This window comes from Harpegnathos saltator, unplaced genomic scaffold (genome assembly GCF_003227715.2).
Source record: "Harpegnathos saltator strain DR-91 unplaced genomic scaffold, Hsal_v8.6 scaffold425, whole genome shotgun sequence".
NCBI classification, from domain to species: domain Eukaryota; kingdom Metazoa; phylum Arthropoda; class Insecta; order Hymenoptera; family Formicidae; genus Harpegnathos; species Harpegnathos saltator.
In genome coordinates, this window is record NW_020230234.1 from 120,508 (window position 1) to 136,148 (window position 15,641).

General features: G+C 45.0%; 1 protein-coding gene across 2 annotated transcripts in view; it reads left to right on the plus strand.

Moving 5' to 3' along the window:
• The window catches only part of GckIII (Germinal centre kinase III), a 200,949-nt gene that overhangs the window by 49,751 nt on the left and 135,557 nt on the right, over positions 1-15,641 (plus strand). The gene's annotated exons all lie outside the window — the stretch shown is intronic.

Below are 15,641 nucleotides of genomic sequence, written 5' to 3' on the forward strand. Positions count from 1 at the left end.
CGGTGCGGCGCGACGCGATTCACGGCCAGCCGTTCGCTTTCGTGTCGGGGATCAACGGATCTCTCGCACGTAACGCCGGCGAACCGTTTCGTGTCCCGCAAGGTGGGACCACCGGCGGGGTAAGGCGAGAGGGTACCGTCGAGGAGGTAGTTCGTAACCGGCGGCGAGTGCCGGCTCTTCCAACTTGTTGAGAACGAGCGTCGCGTGACGGCGCCGTCCCTCACCTGGAGCGACTCTACTCGGGGATCGGAGATGTCTCCGTCCGCTCCGGAAGCCGACGGTTCCGATGCGAGACACCGATTGGTGGAATTTGATGGGCCGCGGAATATCCGTCAATCGTCTGCGCACGAGCGAAATACCGTACTTCCTGGCGGAGGGTCCTGGGCGTACGTCGCGGGTTTGTCGTGAGACGCGGACTTGAGGAAAATCATCCACGCGAACTCGCGATGGTGATATTTTCAAGTGGTTATTATTATTATGTAAGGGAGACTAGCACTCCGTTCGCAGCTGTTTGTAGCAACGAGAAATCCGAAGGAATGCTCGACGTCGCGGTGAAACATGAATTATCTTGTTATTTCAGCGCGGATGATTCAATTAAATTAATTTATAGACGTCTTATAGACGAGAAAATAATCGTAATTTCTTCATAACTTTCGCAGTCTGTACATGTAATTTCCGAGAAATTAAAATCTCGATCAAGGAACTAATATTTGGTCCGCGGCTCTTTGCGGTAACGACAACTCCAAAAAAAGAAAAAACGCTCGCTGAATTAATTTTCAGACATTAATCGGGAAAATCGAGTAACTGTAATTTTTTCATAACTTTTGCGGTCTTCACACTTCATTTCCGAAAAGTGAAACTCTCAATATCAGTAGATAGGAACTAGTATTTCGTTCGCAGCTGTTTGTAGCAATGAAAAGCCTAAAGAAATACTCGGTATCGCCGTGCGTGCGTGAATTGTCTCGTTATTTCAACATGATGCATGATTGGATTAAATTAATTTGTAGACGTCAATCGAGAATAATCATAATTTCTACATAACTTTCGTACTCTGTACATGTCATTTTCGAGAAATTAAAATTTCGATAAAGGGACTAATATTTGGTCCGCGGCTATTTATGGTAACGACAACTCTAAGAAAAACGCTCGCTCAGTTAATTTTCTTAATTAAATAAATTACTTCTGTGGTCTATATATGTCATTTCCGAAAAATTAAAATCTCGATAAAGAAATTAATATTTGGTCCGCGACTGTTTGCAGTAACGGCAACTCCAAAAAAGAAAAGCAACGCTCGCTGAATTAATTCTCAAACGTTAATCAGGGAAATCGAGTGACTGTAATTTTTTCATAACTTTTGTGGTCTTCACATTTTATTTCCGAAAAGTGAAAATCTCGATATTAATAGATAGAAACTAATACTTTCGTTCGCAGCTGTTCGTAATTAACGATACCTGTGACGCTCGTGATTAACTCACAATTCCAGCACGACTGATTTGATTAAACAATTTTTCAGACGTCAATCGAGAAGATCGAGCGACCGTAACTTTAGCGGTGTACGCATTTCATTTCCGAAAAGTGAAAAATCTCGGTGAAGAAATTAATATATCATTCGCAGTTGTTTTCTGTAGTAAACAACAACTCCCTCCGGAAGATCCGCCAGGGTCGCGTAGATTCTGTCGTGTTGTCGCTTCTCGGCGCAATCAACCCGATCAGATGATTTAGCCTCGCGAGTGAATCGGCAGAATTAGGTAACCGCGATTTCGTCGTCGCGCGACTCTGACGCGCCGATGTTATTCACTCGCGAAATCACGAGACGAGACGAGAGGGCGATAACGCGAAACACGAGACACCTCGGTGTCGCCAGACGACTGCTGGCGGCGGCGGCGAGCGCTGAATTACGCGGGAAATTGCGCGATGCCGTTTTGCAAATTGAATTTTCAGGCGGACGCGCGATGCGTCTCGGCGCGTTGCCGTGTCTGAGGAGCGGCGGGTTTGCCGCTCGTAGGCAAACTCGACAAGTTCGGATAAAGTGGCTTAGCGTGCGCGCGCTTCCTTTGTCTCGCCGCGACGGCTTCCACGACGGCGGAGCTCCGCCGGCACCCTCCAGCCCGCCACGAGATTTACGGTGTCTATGGGGAAGAAGTTTGATAATACTCGCGAAGCGGAGATCTCGCAGGGCCGCGTCTGCCGCTTCTCTCCGAACGACGAACGACGCCGCGGTCGGAAAAGCACGCGCGGCCGCACGCTCGAAGAAGTATCGCCGGCAGCCGCGGGGAGATGTCTCGCCCGGAAGGAGAAAAAAGGGGAATGACGTTACATCGTTCAGCTCTCTGCCGCCGCCGGAGTCGCCCCCCCCCTCTCTCTCTCTCTCTCTCTCTGTCTCTCCCTCTCTCTCTCTCTGTCTCTCCCTCTCTCTCTCTCTCTGTCTCTCTCTCTCTCTCTCTCTCTCTCTCTCTCTCTCTCTCTCTCTCTCTCTCTCTCTCTCTCTCTCTCTCTCTCTCTCTCTCTCTCTCTCTCTCTCTCTCTCTGTCTCTGTCTCTCTCCCTCTTTCTCTCTCTCTCCTGTCTTTTTCGGAAACGCGTAGTGCGCGAGTAGTGCGCGAGTAACGATCGCGTCCGCTGATTGCGACCGCTGCGTGCAGGCTTTCTTTTCCGCAAAATTTGGATCCTCTCACAAGAAGCTGTCAATCTGCGGAAGACACAAACATTGGAAGTACCAGGGCAGTCAGAGTGATGACTCCTTTGCGATTTCCCGCTGGAATTAGACTTGATCCTTTAACACCCGACTTTTTTATAAGTGTTTTAAGAATAAAATTTGAGTGTTTTTGAACTGAGAGACTGTAAGTAGTGATAACCAAAAGAAATCTTATATCTACGAGAAACTACCTTTCCAAGCAGAAACTACTCCCAGAAGCGAAAAATACGCCTGATCGGTTAAATTTTTTTTTGTTTTAGTTTTAATAATACCTTATAGATCAGCATTTAGATGGTCAATCGTCCCTTCATTTTTCACCGCATAAAAAACTGTAGGTCACCAGGTTTCACGAAAATAGATTGATCTCTTGATTTTCGTGTTCCACCATATTGGATTCGCCATTTTGAGTTTCTGTATATTTTTAATCTCTCATTTTGCATCTGAGGAAGCTCTCAAATGTATAAAATTATAACAGATACCAATCTATTCATTCGTAATGCACTTCTAAATGTCAGTAACAGTGCTAACTATGCCTACTTGGAATTTGACAAAACACGTTATCATTAGAACTGAGCTAAAAACAGACTAAACCGAATCTACATACAATCTATATACCATTTTTTAGAAGAAGAATAAATTCACCTTTACAGTGGTGCAAAGAAAACGAAAATATCTCCTTTTTTGACTAAGTTGCGGATTCTTAAATGCGTTTCTGGTAACTATAGTTACCGATAGGCGTTAAAGGGTTAAACCTTATAACGATTTTATAGCGTTTCGCAGTGTGAGTTGACGCTGAAGGAAGTATGAAGTACCTTTTCTCTCGCATTTTCGTGTTTCTTCCAAGTATCTAATATCGTCTGGACTGCTATGGCAGAAACGGGTCGTTAATCGCCGGTAATCCTGGTGCCGAGAGAGAGATAGAGAGAGAGAGAGAGAGAGAGAGAGAGAGATAGAGAGAGAGAGAGAGAGAGAGAGAGAGAGAGAGAGAGAGAGAGAGAAAGCATGAAAGTATAATATTAAAAAGAGAAACGGCGCTGAAAAAGGGCTTCCTCGCCAGGAAGCCAAGGAGAAGAACGTCGAATGTTGTTTATTTTCTTCGTAAAAGTTATCGTCTGCCTCGGCGCGGTGCTTCCGGCGCGGCGTGGCGCGGACTGCCTTACGAGATCGCGAGTTATAAACGCCGGTGGAAACGTCACTCGGTGACGCGTTATACGTCCGTATAACGTAGCCTCGGCGGGCAATTAAAACGCTAATAAGCGGCTGGAGGGGAATAATGCGGCGGCTGATTCCGTCGCGGAAGAGCAGGTAGGACGAAAGGGAGAAAACTGGTCGTCGCGGGGCACTGACATTTGAATACCCGCGCGGTCGTGGGACGAGTTTGCATTTTTTTCACCGCGAGTCCCGCTCGTCGTAATTTCGCGGCGAGGAATTAATAGCCGCGACTCGGCGCTCATGTAACGTTATTAGATCGTTCGCGAACCGACGTCCGGATGGATCCCCGTTTCCCGATCTCCGGCGAGACTGATGTCTTCGTCCAAGGCTGCGTTCCGAAATAGTGCCGACGATACTGCTACTGCAACCGCCGCATTAGTCGTCCCAAAATCGTCAGTAAACGGTCGTCAGCAGCGCGGAGAACGGAATGCCTTTGCAATTCCGCGCAATGCTTAGCAGAGTAGTACAAGCTGTCTAAAGATCGAAGGGGGGAGTTATATGCGGAAGGCCATTTCAAGGCTATTTTTACGAATTTTTTCGAACAGAAACGATAAGATCCATGGACTCGAAATTTTCACAGTGTATTCATTAATGTTCAAAGTATAAAATAAATTTTATTGAATCACAAGAACCGATCCGATTTGTAATTATAGATAAAAATGCAGTCATCCGCTTGCGAGCTCTATGTTTTTTGCTGTCGACGTACGTAATTCCGGGCCTCTCACTACTCTGAAACTCAAAATGTGAGAAAGATTTTAAAATATACCGTTGCCATTATAGTCCGTACCAAAATGAAGGCAGTGAAGCCAAGTTTGGAAAAATAATGGCCGTACAAAAAAAAGTATCGAAAATGAAACTTTTTTCAACTTGTAATCATGTTTAAAAAAATGAATAAAGTAAAATATAACTGTGTTCGAGTTACTCGGTTCAATAGTTTCTGCGTAATCGTGTCGACACGGTTTAAGGAAATGTTTCCGGATGAACGTGTTTAAAGCTTTATGTGTACTTTTCATATAGATAGTAACAAATTTATGTTACATCTTGAACATTAATAAATACACTGTGAAAATTTCAAGTCCGTTGGGCCTAGCGTTTCTGTTAAAAAAAAAGAATTCGTAAAAATAGCCTTGAAAACGGGTTGCTCCGCAATTGTAATTCCCCTCTTAAGGTAAATTTGGAATTTATGGCCAACTCGACAGCAATTTCAGCTCGGTGCGCAAAGTGTCTGTCGCAGATTCTATCGAAGATAATTTTCAGAGTTTGTTGTCGGACGACAAAGGAAATATTTCGTGCCTTTCGTTTTCCCTTTCGTCAATTATCGCGTATTTTACCAATTACATTTTTTGCACCTTTTATTTATACAAGTCTAACATAATATGACAACCAAGCGTCATACGTATTACTGAATTTGCACTGCCTCGGAATAATGTGTGAAATTAGCCGGAAGTCAGTGATTCGCTGGAAGCTATTTTCGTGAAAATGGCAGCAGCAAGTTCAACTATTTTGCAGCATACTGAAAGCTATGTCGGAACGCGAAAACACTGCTGTTAATACTGTCAGCGCATTTCGGAACGCTGCCCAACTAACTCGCGCCTCGTCGACTCGTCGATCGTTGCGAAAGCAACATCGCAGTTTTGCGCACATATACAGGGTGAGTCTGACAAAAAGTTCGCCAAACGGTCTTTCGTACAAACGATTGGAGATGGTGGAAGCATCCGTTATCAGAATTGTAGGGCAAGTAGGGATACATATTACGTTGGTGCAAAAATAATTGCGGTTTTTACGTCTCGAGTATATAAAGACGCATATATTAAATTAAAAATTATATTTATTAATCAAAATAAAGACCTGCACGAATTTCTCCCAACGGGAAACAAGTTTGCTTATTCCTACGATAGAATTCCCAAGATTCCTAAGATCCCTAAGATAGAATTCTGAAAAAGATATAACGGTAACTAGAAAAATCGACGTCAAACCTAAAACGATAAGAATTATTTTTGCAACAACCTGATGAACTCTTTGGTGACCTCGAGCGACGATTTTCACAAAAAGAAAAAAAAGAGAGAAGAAAAAAATTTTTTCTAATGGAAAGGGCTACATTTCAGTCACTGAATAACTGGGCTCAATAATTCGTGTATCTTTCGAAAGTCCAACCGTTGTCGGGACCCGCCTTCCTCCGTCTCTGACCGTTCGTAGGGAAAACACGGTGAAACACTTTTTTATCGGAGCCATCTTTTCTTTCGTGTACAAGAGGACCGATAAAATCAAGCGAAATTCAAGCCTGGCGAATTTTCTTCGGGCTTGCGCTCGACCGAAGGCCCTCGGCCGAAGGTTACAAGTAAAGCAGCGCGTGGCCCATTGACGAGCTCAGCACCGTGAACTCTCCTCTCGTACTCACGTTCCCATATTCTCACGCGATTCACGTAACGTCGGTGCAACCGCCGCGGTAATTTACGCGAAATCTGATTTGCCGCCGTAGGTGCTCCGTGCGTGCGTGCGTGCGTGCGTGCGTGCGTGCCGCGCGCTAACACAGCGGTGCTCCTTCGATCTCCGTTTTTCGTGCGTGGAAAGTTTCCTCCTACCTATTAGGAGCACGCGAGCCGTTGCTTTATATCGGGTAGCCGGAGGCGATTACGTGGAAATTGGACTCGGCGGCTATTTTCCAAATTTTCTCCTACGGCCAGCGGAACGGCGTCCCGCCTTTTCGCGTCTCTTGTCTCAGTCTCCGTTCTTCCTCCTCTCTCTCTCTCTCTCTCCCGCTTCTTCTGCCTTTTTGCTCTTCTCCTCCGAAGCTCGCCGATCCTGCGTTCCTCTCGCTTTAATGGCGCGTCCTCGCGTAAACAGGAAAAAGGTTTTGCGCGTCGTGGGCCGTCACGGGCCATTGGCCGTTCCGTAATAAAGTAACTGGTCTTCCTCGAGACGGAAGGTGAATTGCAGGAGGAGCTGCCAACGCGCGCTCATTGCCGCCGCCGCCGCCGCGATCGCGCTCGCTCGCTTTGGGAATCGAGGCGAGTTTTCCCGGACGAGGAGGAAGCTTTCCGCGAAAAAACGACTTAGCAGTCACGCGCGCGAGCATCGTTATCGATTAATCGCGCAATCGGAAGGATACCGCGCTACCCTGCCGTGTGAATGTTTCACGCTGCTTTTTCGTTTTCCACCGTCGCGGCCGAGAAAAAGACTTCGACTTTCCACTCGGCTGGCGTGTCGGGTTGAATCGCGCGTAGATTTCGACGAAGAGAACAAATATTGATTTTTCCCAAGCACACCAAGCGCGGAAAGAATCAATAAGCCGCCTGTGTCGGCCGAGAACGCGCGAGTCATCGTTGATAACGACGAATTGAATTAGATGGAATCAGCAAAGTTCAAAGAGCTCTCACTTGGCCTCTAATGTTGGACGCTTGAAATTTCTTTCGCAAAGAGATGTTCGAGAGAGGAAAATGCAAAAATTACCTGGAATAAGCCTGACGCGCGCGCGCGAGCCACAGAGAGAGAGAGAGAGAGGGAGGGTGGGAGGGAGGGAGGGAGAGAGGGAGAGAGAGAGAGAGAAGAAAATAACAGTGAAACCTCTCTCTCTCTCTCTCTCTCTCTCTCTCTCTCTATCTTTCTTTCTCTCTGATACACGCACATTTCTAAGCCATAATTCACCAAATTCGCTCTTCCCTTCAGCTTATTCCCCTTGCATCTCTCATATGTACGTTGCATGTCTGCTCAGTTCATTTTCCATTCTTTTACTCGGCGTTGTTACTTTTCTTGATTACAACTCTCCTTGGAATCTTTCGAAGATCTCGCAATTCACGTCTCTCTATGCTTAGTTGTTATTTTTACTTATATTTTTGGATTTTATTATTATTATTGTAACACTCGTTTTCTTTTGGGAGAATAATGAGAATAATAATAAATATAATAAACGCATTCTCTCTCTCTCTCTCTCTCTCTCTCTCTCTCTCTCTCTTTTCCTTTAAACACATTTTGCATTTTCGGAATAATTTCGTTGTAAATCGTCCCGCCTGAATATTCAAGATTTCGCGATACTCTCCGTATTCTCGTCGCGTCTCGTATACCTCGTGGGTGACGTGTATTTCATCCGAGGCAGTTCCCGCTTTTATTTCGCGCTTTCGTCGTTTGCATAATATTTGCTAAAAAACCAAAAGAGAGAGAGAGAGAGAGAGAGAGAGAGAGAGAGGAGAAAGAAGCACGTCTTTCTCTCTGGTCTCGAGTTCGTCGCGGGGAGAGAAGGTTATTCGCGCGCCGAGGTGCGCGTGTTCAGTCATCGATCTTCCCCGGTTGACGGCGAATATGTATGTGCCGCGTCGTATTTTTAGACGGCGCTCTGACAGGTGAGAGAGAGAGAGAGAGAGAGAGAGAGAGAGAGAGAGAGAGAGAGAGAGAGAGAGGATAGATAGAGCAGAGGGAGGGAGAAGAAGGGAGATGCTGGAGACGAGTCTATTTCCGAATACTTCAGATTCCGCGGATACGTCAGATGGCTGACAGTCGGACGGCTGCCATGAACGTCCGCTCGCTGCCGTCGCATTAGTTAGTTATTTCCGCCAGCGGGGATTATCGATCGCCGCGTTTCCGTCGCAATCTCGTGTAAATTGTTAAATCGCCCGCGAGGCGCGCAAATTGGATCGTTTTCGCCGCGGCTAAAATCGCAAGATCGTCACGGCGCGCCGCCGCCGCATCGCGGGTGGTCGCGCGCATCGCCGAGTTGGAAATATCCAAAGCCGATCGACCGGCCGATCTCTGTTGGTCCATGACGCGATCACGATTGTTCGTTGCAAAACTGCACCCCCGCGCGGGGGGGAGTCGTTTCCACGGGGCGGCGAGCCGCCGCACACGTTTGGTTCGAAACGCAAAATTTGCGAAAAGAAATATTTATTTGATAAATATTGTAAATCTACTAATACTCTATCATTTATTACTATAAAAGTAGGGGACTTAAATGCATTAACTTGAAAAATTCTTTTTAAAAATAATATCGCATAATAACTAGATTATTTTTATCTTTTTAGCGCTATCTCGTGCGAGCGAGATTGTTGTTACTTGAAAAGTCGCGAGTAACTGCAGCCAAATTAAAGTTACCTATTTCCTTTGAACATTATATTAAATATTTATAATAACTTTTCTCGTTCTCAAACGTTCCTTCGTTTCGAAAATTGTTCAAGTTTTAAGTACTCTTAATTACGTATAATGTTGTAATGCATTTAATAATAATTGATGTGTTTCAAACATATAATTTTATATATTGAGGTATACTTACAAACATTTATAAACCGCGTTACTACATTTTAATAATAAAAAAAGATATCAAACCTTTTAAAAGGTTCGAATTTTAGTAGTAAAATTGAACACTTAACTTAGTCATAAAATATTAAATACTCTACGTCCGATGAAACTTTTTACATAAGTCTTTGAAAAAGGGCGCGCAGTTCAGTTGATAGCTTCTTAGTGGAAGAACATAACATAAAAATTTCGAAGCTTCAGAACAAAGTCGAAAATTTGATTATGTTTCGCGTTTCTCGCCGTTCGAGAAGCATTGTGCGCCGTCGCGCGTACTGGGAAGTAGAACTGCGTTGGTTCGCGTTAGTCGACTATTCACTCCGTCTACGCTTACCTTTGTGCACGCATCGCTCTTGATGCACTCGCTTCACGTTTCGATATGTGGAACACGTCCGCGAGTTCCATACGCGACACGCAACGTTCGTGATTTCACGGCGGCAGAGGGGGGGAGGCAGGGAGAGAGACAGCGGCCGAGGATAAACGCGCGGTAATATCCTGCACGCACGCGACGCTTGTAGATGCGCCGTATCAGAGTCACGTATCATTCGACGAATGATTTTCCTCGGCGAAAGAGCGCCGCGGCGGCGCGGCACGGAGCTGCTCGCGGAATTCATGTATTCGCCCCAAGACTTTTCTCCCGTGCTTCGTCGTCGTCGTCGTTGTCGTGGTTAGACCGGCACGCAACCTGCGCCTTCCGTGCTTCGCCATTTATTTATTTCTTTTTCCTTTTTTATTTTCTGTATCTTTATTTTTTATCCTTTTAATTTTTTATCTTTTTTCCGAGCTTCTTTCTTTTACTTTTTACTTTTATCTTTATCTCTTATTATCTACTTTTTATCTTCGTCTCTTTTTTCCAAACTAGAAATTATATATTTCAGTACGTCTATACAGGATGTTTTATTTTAAATGCCTCAGGCAAGTATCTCGAGAAATATAGAAGATACAGAAGAATGTTTCAGATAAAAGTTGTATAGTTTCAAGGGGGTTTCATAAAATAATCATATCTGTTTGTTCAGAGATGGCGCCGCTTTCGAAATATTCTCTGATCATTACTTTTCTTAAATGGGAAATCCCAATTTTTTATTATAACATCATTTCCCGCCGATTAATTTTAACAACTTTTGTCTAAAGCATTTTTCCGTATTTTCTATATTTTTCGAGATATTTACCTGGGGCGTTTAAAATTTAAAATTCTCCTGTATATTGTCCCCCTTTTTCTCCTCCAACTCTCCAAAATTCCGTTTAATATCCGTACGGTGAATCTCCACGGTCATCGCTGTACTTTGAACGTCGCGAAAATCAACCGTATATTAATCTTTCGACCAATTGATCCTCGAATATCACGCTCGAGAACTACGGCACGTTGCTTATTAATTAAAGAGAGAAAAAAATGAACGGACCGGAGCGCGTTTGCGTCGTTCAATGCCACGTTTATTCGACCGATCATTTTCCTCGTGCACGTCCCCTCTGTGTCGTAATTCTAACCTGTCACTTAAATCTCTGCATTATCTTATGGTATTTAATTCCACTCAAGTTCTTAACGCACGAGTCGCATCGGAATCGAGACAGTCAATCGGTCAGTCGCGGAAGGACGGCATCAGCGAAAATTACTGCGGTAAAAATGTTTCTTTCTCGAGTTAAAGTGACGCTCGCGCCTATTTCTCTATTTGTTTTGTGTCGATATTTCTTCTACGTCGAATGCTCCCGAATTTTTTATCTTATCAACACTACAGACGCCGCACGCGTGACGGACGTCAAAGACCTCTAGCTCCTCTGAGAACAATCAAGGCAAGAAGTCTCGGTGCGGAGTCTCACGCAGCGCGTTCGGGATCGAACCGAAGGTTAACCGGTTGTTAATTGTTCTCATCAGGTTATTATCGCTTCGGACAAAGTTTATTTGTGGTGGTGGCTGTTGCGAAAATTGATCCGGCTACTTCTCTTATCGGATTTATTTTCCTCGTGCGGCGGCTTCCTCGTTTACAGTAAATTCTCTGAGAACAGATAGAGAGAGAGAGAGAGAGAGAGAGAGAGAGAGAGAGAGAGAGAGAGAGAGAGAGAGAGAGAGAGAGAGAGAGAGTGAGTGAGGAGGGGGCGCTTCCTCTATGGCGAAGTGATAAAATAATTACCGCTTATTATCGTGACTAACACCGTTATTATTTACGGGGATCGAGCGGGCGACCGTCGCGTTCCGCTGAAATATAAGCGCGTACGGCCGCGCGTCGCAATCTGCAATTCGCGCATTGCGCGCGGACTAATGAATACCGGGTCGCGTCCAAACACGGAATTTAATTGTATGCAAACACTATAAACCGAATAATAACGGGCGGTGCGAACTGCCCACGCGACCACTGACCGAAACACTTTATTAAAATTCCAGCCGCGCCGTCGCGCCGGCCGCCTCGTTATCAAACGCGCGATGTTTATCACCTTAACGCGAGCGCCGTTATTATTATTATTGTGGATCGGCTGCGGTAAATAACGATCAATGTTCACGACGAATCGTGAATCGTCGGTCGATCGGCGCGCAAGATGCTCACCCAGACGTCACCGGTTTAATTAATTGATCAGGGCTGATCAGTCAGTCGAGGCTGATTAACGTCGAGCGCACGGTCGACAAATTTTCGCACACAATTTGCGAAATTTCTTCCGTTGCTTAATTATCAAGCTGAAAATCGCTGTTTCATTCATTGGAGCAACAGCTTGCTCCAACGTTCCAACGCCGCGGGCGCGCTGTTATTTACCGGTTAATCTGCAATAATCGCTAACGGATAATTAGCAAATCGTCTTGTCAATCTTATTATCTCCCTTCCCCCCCCCCTCCGTTCCCACTGTTAACCCTTAAGCACTAGGATGGGTGAAAATTCGCCCGATGATATTTTCTAACCGTCTACCTGCAATATCTCTTAGACCAACTTATGCTCAAATAAAAGTTTTTTTGTAGTAAAAGGTTATTATTTTTCTTTTAAAAAATTGCTTATGACTTGAAACTGTTTTACACGTTGCTACAAATTTTTATTAAGTTTTTATAGTTCGTGTATAAAAAGTAATAAAAAATTATGGGTAAGAATTCACCCATCCTGATAACAGAAGGTAATATATAAAAATATCCTAGTGTCCAAGGATTAATCGGCAAATTAATCGCGAAATATTGCCTCAGCTCGCCTAATTAATGCGTCCTGGCGACGGAAAGTGCCCAAAGCTCAGATAAAACTTTTTTTGTAGTAGAAGGTTATTATTTTTCTTTTAAAAAGTTGTATATGACTTAAAACCGTTTTACACGTTGTTACAAATTTTTGCTAAGTTTTTATAGTTTGTGTACAAAAAATAATCAAAAATTATGGGTAAGAATTCACTCATCCTGGTAACAGGAGGTAACAAGAACATCCTAGCGTTCAAGGATTAATCGGCGAATGAACGCCGCGCGAAATATCGCGTCAGTTCGTTCGATTAACGCGTCCTGGTGACGGAAAGTGTCCAAAGTGTCCAATGCTCAGATAAAACACTTTTCGTAATAAAAGGTTATTTCTTTTTAATTATATGATTAAAGTATTATTATATAAAGTATTATATAAGGTATTAATTATATGATTTAAGTATATGATTTAAAACTATTTTATACGTTGCTACAAATTTTTACTAAGTATTTAAACTGATAGAAAAATATAGTTGAATTAACTATAATCTCACTATATTTTATAGTTCATTTTGGCGTCAATCATATTTTTATAGTTCGCAGAACCTGCAAAACATAGTAAAATAAACACAAATATATAGTCAATGATTGTCTTAAATAATTGTTTAGTTACTTTTACCACATATATGATAATTTCTCATTCACAAATACAGTGAGATTTAATATTCATATAGTTACATCTGTCATCATTTAGCAAATATTCTGGTAATATTGACTATATAAAAGAGTTACTTTACCTACCATTTTATATGTGTATCCATACAATAATTTTAGTTTAACTTATTACTATAATTCTTAGTAAAAATATTATATGGTTGGTTATACTATGCGTATATCGTAATTATTTCGTAACCGAAATTATGGTAATATTTACTATAAATATGATATTTCGGACTATAATTTAGTTACTATATCATTATAGTTCCAAATATCATATACTTTTCTCTCAGTGTATAGTTCATGTACAAAGAGTAATAAAAAATTATGGGTGAGAATTCACTCATCTTGGTGTAACAGGAGGTAACATCCTAGCGTCCAAGGATTAATCGGCGAATTAATGCCGCGGGAAATATCGCTCGGTTAACGCGTCCCCGCGACGGAAAGTGTCCAAAGTGTCCCGCGTCACCAGGTCACCGCGTGATACCGTTTTCTCCGTCGATTAAAGAGGCATCACGGCCACGTCGATGCATCAGCTGAGACCGAGACAGCTCACTAAATACTCGTCTAGCCGACGCTTCAGCTCGTAGCACGACGAAATTTACGCGAGCGGTTTATCCCTCGGCCGCGGCGAGCGAGCGAGCGAGAAAGAGGGAGGAAGAGAAAGTATCGCTGGCGCGTTTTACGAGTCCGCTGGCGAGAGTCCAAAAAAGCCACGTACGTTATGAATTTCGACGCAGGCCGGGGGGGGAGGGGAGGGGGACACGTGTGTGCAGGTGCAAAACTCGCGTTCCCCGTCTCTGAGTGCCGCTTAATGGAGAACCGCGGCGGGTTGCCCGCGGCGAGCGACAAGTTTAAATGAATCTGTCTGTCGCAAACAATGCGTCGCCACCGCGTCGCGCGCGTCTATGTATAGGTGTGCGCGTACACGTGTCTCGATAAAGGTTGCAGTCTGACACCGGCCGGCGGATTTCTATAGGCCAGTTTTCATGAATCCTATCGGCGGCCGGCAGTCGCGAACGAACAACATCGCCGCGCACAATGCGGCTCTCGCGGCCGCTCGTTGTCGCCGGCGCCGTCGACGGCGACTGTCAGGATCCCGTTCGCGACGAGCTTCCGCGACGCGCTCGGTTAAATGACTCTTCTGTCCCGCCTTCTGTCTTCCTCTCGTTCTCTCTCGCCGCGCGAGAAAGCGACGATGCGACGGAATCGCCCGGCGAGATGTCGCGCGCGCGCGCCTCGCCTCACCTTTCCAGCCGGCCGGAGACGGACCGCTTCCAATTACGTCGCGTAATGCGTTTCTCGCGCGAGGCTGACGCTGACGCCGCTATCGCTCGCGCGGCAAATAGCTCGCCGGGCAATTAGCGGCGAATATCTCGCGCACGGAGCAAATATTAGCTCTCTGCCTAATAATGCAGCGCCGCTTTTCGCTCGCCTCGACCGCTCGGCGCGCCCGCACGTGCCCGCGTCTGGACGGTGTTTGAATTTTTCAAAGGGCCCCGGCGGAGGGAGGAGGGGGGTAGATGGATTCCCGCATCTCACCTGTTTCCAATCGCGCACGCAACTACTACAAGCGGCAGCAGAAGGAGCCGTCGGCACGTTACGCCGTCGATACCCACACGAGTGACGGCCGGCGAAGGATCAATTTGATCCCGACGTGTAGCGCGATTGAAATGAGCGAAGGGCCCGAGGAGAGGGTGGGGGGGGGAGGATAGGCAGACGAGAGAAGATTCTCGCGCGATCTCTCTCGCCTGTGACGTCGCGATTCGACGCGACCGCAGCGAGGAAACACAGCCAGCGGTCACTCGAACAGTTAGAAGCGTGCGCGAGCGCGCAGTCGGAGGATTTCTCAACTGTAGGCGAGCATCAGGAGGCTGTAACTGTTCATTTCTCCACGAGGCAGACGCGAGCGCGCTTAATAAATGTGCGCGCAGCCGGGCAGAAGTCCGTTTCAATGGCCGTGGCCGGCGCGCATTCGATTACGCGGAGATCCCACCGCCGTTACGTAATTACGCTCAATAATTAATAACGCGGGCATCTCGGGACGACACTGACGTATATCGGCGCGCCAGGCGGGGAAAAGCCGGTAGATTCAATCGGCGAGGTCGGCCGCAGAGTTTCCACGCGCATTATAAGGAGGGCACATTATGTGCGGAAGGCCGTTTCCAAGGTTATTTTTACGAATTTTTTCGAACAGAAACGGTAAGATCCATGGACTTGAAATTTTCACAGCGTGTTCATTAATGTTTAAAATATAAAGTAAATTTTACTGAGTCACAAGAACCGATCCGATTTGTAATTATAGATAAAAACGCGTCGTCCGTTTGCGAGCTCTGTGTTTGCTGCCAACATAATTCCGGGCATCTCATCACTCTGCAATCAAAGAAAGATTTTTAAAATATACGATTGCCATTATAGTCCGTATCAAAATGAAGGCAGCGAAGCCAAGTTTGGAAAAATAATGATTGTACAGAAAAAAGTATCGAAAATGAAACTTTTTTCAACTTGTAATCATGTTTAAAAAAAATGAATAAGATAAAATATAACTTGAGTTCGAGGTAGAGGCGCGAAAATTACATACGTATCTATTGTATATTGTGTAAAA